We start from the raw sequence: 7,194 nt of genomic DNA on the forward strand, positions 1-7,194 counted from the left end.
TAAGAGTCTCATGGGCCTTTTTGCCCAGGCTGACTTTGAGCCTCAATCCTTAGATCACAGCCTGCCTCCAGAGTAGCTAGGATTACAGGCGTGAGCCACCAACTCCTGCCTAGATGATCTGCTCTGTCTGAGGAGAGGCATAGGAGGGGCAGGCCTGGGCTGTGGGCATGTGTGAGCCTGTCTTCTCATTCTTGTACCTGAGGCAGTGAAGCACTTTATAGGACCCGAGTGGACAGGTGACTCAAACCCTCTGCACATCTCTGAACTTAGTTCTTTTGGGGGCTCTTGCTCAACCCTGCAGGATTCTGTCCTGCAAACTCTAGCCCTGGGGCTCTTTAAACAGTCAATATTGTCAGCTCACAGCACCCCACCAGACTCTCCCAAGATGTCCCCTTTTGTGCTGTGGCCCTGAGCAGAGTCTCCTGGGCTTGTCTCCCTAATCTTTCATTACCTGACGTTGAATGTCTTGAAAACTATCTTTCCAGGTATATTGTTGTCTCCACCAGCAGGAAGGGCATCTCAAACTCTTACTCCATCTTGGAAGCAAAGCCTGATAAACTTGTATTTATTTATTTGGTTGGTTGGTTGATTTTTATGTCAATACTGAGCCTTGAACTCAGGGCCTGAGTGCCGTCTCTCAGCTCTTTTACTCAAGGCCAATGCTCTGCAACTTTAAGTCCCAGCTCCACTTACAGTTAACTGGTAGTTCATTGGAGATAAGAGTCTCAAGGACTTTCCTGCCCAGGCTGGCTTCGAACTGTGATCCTCAGATCTCAGCCTCCTGAGAAGCTAAGACTGCAGGTATAAGCCATCAGCACCCAGCTTTTACTTATTTTTTTTCCTTTTTCTTTTCTTTTTTTTTTTTGCTGGTCGTGGGGCTTGAACTCTGGGTCTGGGCGCTGTCCCTAAGCTCTTCAGCTCAAGGCTAGCGCTCTACCACTTGAGCCACAGCGCCATTTCCAACCTTTTCTGCTTATGTGGTGCTGAGGAATCGAACCTAGGGCCTCATGCATGCAAGGTAAGGACTCTACCACTGAGCCACCTTCCCAGCACCTTACTTTTGTTTTTAATGTTATATAATCACCCACAAACAGAAAAACGGTTCCAAACTCTTTATGTGGATAACTCTTATATAAATATAAAAAATTTCACAACTTATAAGTTTAATTATAATAAGAGCTAATAAATAAATAAAATTCAAATGAATTACATTCATTTAAGGTGACTATCGACTGATCAGTGACATGATTTTGTTTAAGCAAACCATACTACTGATTGCTCCTGGAGTCTGGCTTGCTAGGTTTTTGTGTTTTTATTTTTTGTTGTTGTTGTGTTGTTGTTGCTTTTACAATTGGTGCTGTGATGATTCATTCCTCCATTCACTCGCTCCATGTGAGTCACTGGAAAATCACAGTACAAAGCAGCATGCTGGCCTCAAGCCCCGGCTCCGGTCACGCGCGGTACTTACGCATTGTCTCCTCTTACTTTCTTTGGTGCCTATGCAATTATATTTGTAGCTCTAAATATTGAAGTTGTGACAGGGATTAATCATGTAAAAGGACATTTCAATTATATACTTATTTTTTAAATCATCAAAAGAATGAGGAAAATGAAATTGAAAAGATTATTCCAGAAGATCCTGCCATTTTCATATAAATTGTCACAAGTGGCAAAGCAGTGACATTTTTCTTTCTGAGTTCGTGGTCATGTTGAAAGGCCCACAGATGTATCTGAGCCTAGAGAAAGGTTGATGGGGGAGAATATCTATTTGGATGAAGTCCTGCAGAGCTAAAAAATACAATAATAATACCTGCAAGAGGGTGAACAAATGCAGAAGTGGTCCTCCCTAAATACTATGCTGAAAGTCAATTATGCAACTTGTGGGGTGGGACAGAGGGGAAAACTGGGAGAGAGCTAGGGAAAGGGTGACATTGTTCAAAAAGAAATGTACTATTTACCTGACTTACATAACTGTAACCCCTCTGTATATCAGCTTTATAATAACAAGTTAAAAGTTTAAAAAATTAAATACTTGTAAGAAGAAGAAAGAGGGAAATGCTAAGAAAATAGCTAGACCAGAGATATGTTGAAACAAGAAACTCAGAAAATTGGGTTGGGAAGGTGGCTCAGTGGTTGAGCGCTTGCCTTGCATGCCTGAGGCCCTGGGTTCAATTCCCCAGCACCACATAAGCAAAAAGAAAAAAGCTGGAAGTGGCGCTGTGGCTCAAGTGGTAGAGTGCTAGGCTTGAGCTGAAGAGCTGAGGGACTGTGCCCAGGCCCAGAGTTCAGGCCCCACGACTGGACCTCCCCCCCCCCCAAAAAAAAGAAACTCAGAGAATCTACAGAGTAGCACTAAAACTGATGGAGGGAAGAAGGAAGGAAGGAAGGGAGGGAGGGAGGGAGGTAAGGAGGAAGGGAGGAAAGAAAAGACTCAGGAAGAAGGATAGAAGGAAGGAAGCGGAAGGGAGGAAAAAGGATGAAGGGAAGGAAGGAAAATGTAGGAGGGAGGGAGGGAGAAGGAAGGAAAGGAGGGAGGGAAGGAAGGGAGGAGATGGATAAAATGCAGATTACCCAGGATCTTCATTGCCAACATGGACGTTTTTGCAGGAAAAGAAAAGAGAAGACGCAGCAGTCAAACCACAGAAGGGAAGTGCATGCAGCATTAATGGTAGATGTAGGTGGCAGCTGGGACAGGGATGGTGCTCTCTGAGGACAAGGGGAGTATCCGGAGCCTGCACTGGAGCAGCATGTTTGGGGAGTGTCCTGGGTGTCCCTGCAAGCACTGGGCAAGACAGCCAAGAGTATCACCCAGTTTGTCCTTTCTGCAGTGGACTTTGGTCCGTTTCAAGGTTGCCTTGTCTGAGCTTGTCAGCATCAAGTTTTCCAAGTACACTGGGAGGGAAGCTGACCCCCAGGAAACAAGCACTTCCTCACTGTGAAACCTGAAAGCCATCCAGAGGAACTCTGACCCCGAGCAGGGCATCTTTCCAGAGACCTCCAAGCTAATGGAATGCCATGAAGCAGGAATCTCTTTATGTTTTATTACTTGCTTAGTTTGCACTGGTACTGTGGCCTTAACTCAGAGCCTTGTGCTCTCTCAACTCTACCACTTGAGCCACACCTTTGTTTCCAGCTTGGTGCTGGTTAATTGGAGATAAGAGTGTCTCCACTTTGTCTGCTTGAGCTGATTTCAAACCTCATTCCTCAGCCTCCTGAGTAGCTAGGATTATAGATGTGAGACACCAACACCAGTCTCTCTTAAATGCTTCAAACCATCACATTCCTGTGTGTGTGTGTGTGTGTGTGTGTGCGTGTGCGTGTGTGTGTGTGTGTGTGTGTGTGTGTGTGTGCATGCACCAGTCCTGGGGCTTAAACTCAGGGCCTGGGCACTGTCACTGTCACGGAGCTGTTTTGGTTTTTGTGTTTAAGGCCAGTGTTCTACCACTTGAGCCACAGCTCCACTTCTGATTGCTTTTGGTGCTTAACTGGAGATACAAGTCTCACAAACTTTCCAGCTCAAACTGGCTGCCATCCTCAAATCTCAGCCTTCTGAGTAGCTAAGATTAAAGGCATGAGCCACCAGCACCTGGCAAACCTTCATATTCTTTTGACAAGTATGTGAGACTTGCAACTTTAATAATTATGTGATGCCAACTAAATAATCAGAAGTCCACTTGAGCAAAGAGCTCAAGTATTCGTGTCTCCATCGCACTATGTAATAAAAGCCAGTCATCTACATAAACCTTTATAGTGGGTGTTGAAATGAAAATGAGTGCCAGAAAAGTGGGAGAAAGTAAGGAAAGACTGGGACCCAGGCTTTGGGCTTCGCTAGAGAAATCTTTCCTTGGCTGAGTCTCAGCGTAAAGGGTGCATGGGGAAATCTGAGCCTTGTCACGAGTGGGCTGGGATGCCAGGTCCTACTTCAGCTCAAAGGCACCTCAGCAAGGAAACATCATTTCTCCCTAAGAGCCTCCTCATTACTTTGGGGACTCTTAACAGGGTCAGGATGACACAACTCCAGTTTCTTGTCACTGGATGTTCTATCAATGACAGAAAGGCCATCGAAGCCATTCATAGGATGTGTCTGAGAAAGCAGCAATTATCCAGGCCAAAGCTAATGCCCTTAGTTTGGGAGACCTTAGGGTGTAACTGCAGAGATGCATTTCACCTGTAGCATTGACTGCCTACCCGTCAGTAACTCCACTTAGCAATATGATGCTTACTTATGTTTTTATGAACATGGAAGTGGAATTATTTGAAGGGTTTTAATTCTAATATTGTGATTTATGTTATCTGCTATTATCTGAATGTGTATTAGTTGGTTGATAATAGGAATAAGAACCTCATATAGGAAGAGTTAAGAAATACTCAGCCAGGAGCTGTTGGCTCACCCTTGAAACCCTAGCTACTCAGGAGGCTGAGATCTGAGGATGGTTGTTCAAAGCCAGCCAGAGCAGGAAAATCCATTAAACTCTTATCTCCAATTAACCAGCAAAAAGCTGGAAGTGGAGCTATAGTTTAAGTGATAGAGTGCTAGCCTTGAGTGGAAAAGCTAAGTGACAGTGCCCAGGCCCTGAGTTCAAGCCCTAGTAATAGGACATAGAAAAGGGGCGGGGAGGGAGAGAGAGAGAGAAAAAGGAAGGGAAGTAGGGAGGGAAGAAGGAAGGAATGAAGGAAGGAAGCAAGGAAGCAAGGAAGCAAGGAAGGAAGCAAGCAAGGAAGGAAAGAATGAGGTAGAGAGTAGCAAGAGAGGGAGGAAGGAAGAAAGAGGAAGAAAGGCAGAAAGAGAGAGAAAGAAGAGGAATTTTAGTCTTCTTAATGAAAGAACTAAGGCCTAAAATGATTATTTTAATTCAAGTTATATAGCAGGTGAGAAATGTTATTCCTATGAAAGTTCTAAGGCTTAGTAAACCAAAGTAGACACCTCATAGGTAGACAAGCTGGTATTCAAGCTCAGATCTATTTGTCTTCACTGGCTTTGGACATGGCCATGAAAGGAATGTGATATACACATCCATTGTGTCTCGTGGCCTTTCTCATGCAGATAGACAACTGTGCTGCATACCTAAGCTGGTAATGTGAGCTGCTGGCTTGAATCAATGCTAAACAAAGACAAAAAAAAAAAAAAAAGATTTGGGGTTGTCTTTCTGCTTCTGGTTCTGCAATCTGATGCTACTGACAGCAGAACAGCTTGCACCTGTTTCTTCCTTTTTTTTTTTTTTTCTTAGTCCTGGTGGTTGAACTCAGGGCCTAGACACTGTCCCCAGGCCTCTTTGTACTCAAGGCTAGCATTCTACCACTTGAACCATGGTGCCACTTCTGGCTTTTTCAGAGTAGTTTATTGGAAATAAGAGTCACATGGACTTTTCTGCCTGGGCTGGCTTTGAACCGTGATCCTCAGATCTCAGCCTCATGAGTAGTTGGTATTACAAGCATGAGCCAGCAGCACCCAGCTTCTACCTAAGTCTTACCTGAATTCTTCCACAATCACTCCCAGTCTTCGAATGGCCTGGAACTGTAGGATAATGGTCTTTAGGAGGTATTATGTTGACTAAACCAGGCCCTTGGGTGGGTCTTTGTAAACCTCTCCAGAATTACCCACTCAGAATTTCCTGAGTGGATTGGTTTTTTGTTTTGTTTTGTTTTTGGGGGGGTCCAGTCGTGGGCCTGAACTCTGAGCCTGGGCGCTGTCCCTCAGCTCTTCAGCTCAAGGCTAGCGCTCTACCACTTGAGCCACAGCGCCACTTCTGGCTTTTTTCTTTTTGCTTATGTGGTGCTGAGGAATCGAACCCAGGGCCTCAAGCATACAAGGCAAGCGCTCTACCCTGGATATTTTCCAGTCCTGGGACCTGAACTCTGAGCCTAGGCTTTGTCCCTGAGCTTCTTTTGCTTAAGGCTAGTGCTCTATCTCTTGAGCCATAGCACCACTTCCCCAGCTTTTTCTGAGTAGTTATTGGAGCTAAGAGTCTCATGGACTTTCCTGCTTGGGCTGGCTTCAAAAAGTGATCCTCAAATCTCAGCCACCTGAGAAGCTAGTATTACCACTAGCACCTGGTGGGGCTCTTATACTGCTATCCCTTGATGGTACTGGTTACTCTAGATTACAGAGAAATATCACTGGCTGGCTTTAGTAGTCTCCAACTAAGTGGCTAGAAAATAGTAGATCTCAAATCATGATTTAAAAATATCAGATATATCCAAGCAAGCTTAGAAACTATCTTCAAGTGTACTTATAATTTATTTTAATATAATTTTCTAGATGCATGATGATTTAGAAAAGCTGAAAAAAACCACAAGGTCCATATATTACCCCAATTAGACAAACGTGTGTGTGTGTGTGTGTGTGTGTGTGTGTGTGTGTGCATGTACATGTGTGTGTACGTGTGTGTGCAGTTCTATTCCATGGCATTTGAAGTAGAAACTATACATTCTATACACCCTTGACACTTGGTTACTAGTTAACTATTATTATTTGGGGGAGGGGAAGGGGTCCAGTTGTGGGGCCTGAACTCTGGGCCTGAGCGCTGTCCCTCAGCTCTTCAGCTCAAGGCTAGCGCTCTACCACTTGAGCCACAGCACCACTTCCGGCTTTTTTCTTTTTTCTTATGTGGTGCTGAGGAATCGAACCCAGGGCCTCATGCATGCAAGGCAAGCGCTCTACCACTGAGCCACCTTCCCAGCCCTAGTTAAGTATTATTAAAAGCAGAGAAGAAAGGAAGAGAGGAAGGACAGTTCCTGTTTCCAGTTCTTATCAGGATTGTTCCGACAGCATGGCAAACCGTGGCTCTGACTTCCATCAGCATTTCCACTGCCCCTGCTACTCACCTTTGCTGTGCTCCCAAGGTGAGCAAGAGGGATATTAGTTTCACAATGCTCCCTCCCAAGTGCCCAGCCATGCAAGCACCGGCCAGGCTGTACCTCCAGTTAGCTTGTGTTCACAGTGTTGGATCATCAGCTGAGAAGTGGCCCTTCCTGAGACCTGTCAGCCCCACAGAACACCTCCTTCAAACTCTTAGGCTTTATTACCACCCTCTTATCTTCTATTTCTCCAGCTCTTTCTCATACATAGGATCTCTAGTTAACTCTTTTAAGCTCCCAATAACTACATGACTAGCTTCCTGTATAAGATCACCTCTGTTTGCAATACCAACTGCAGTTTGACAGGAGGGAGGGATTGGGAGAGTGTAAGAACAG

Source organism: Dipodomys merriami, unplaced genomic scaffold (assembly GCF_024711535.1).
Source record: "Dipodomys merriami isolate MVZ:Mamm:240054 unplaced genomic scaffold, mDipMer1.0.p SCAF_365, whole genome shotgun sequence".
NCBI classification, from domain to species: Eukaryota; Metazoa; Chordata; class Mammalia; order Rodentia; family Heteromyidae; genus Dipodomys; species Dipodomys merriami.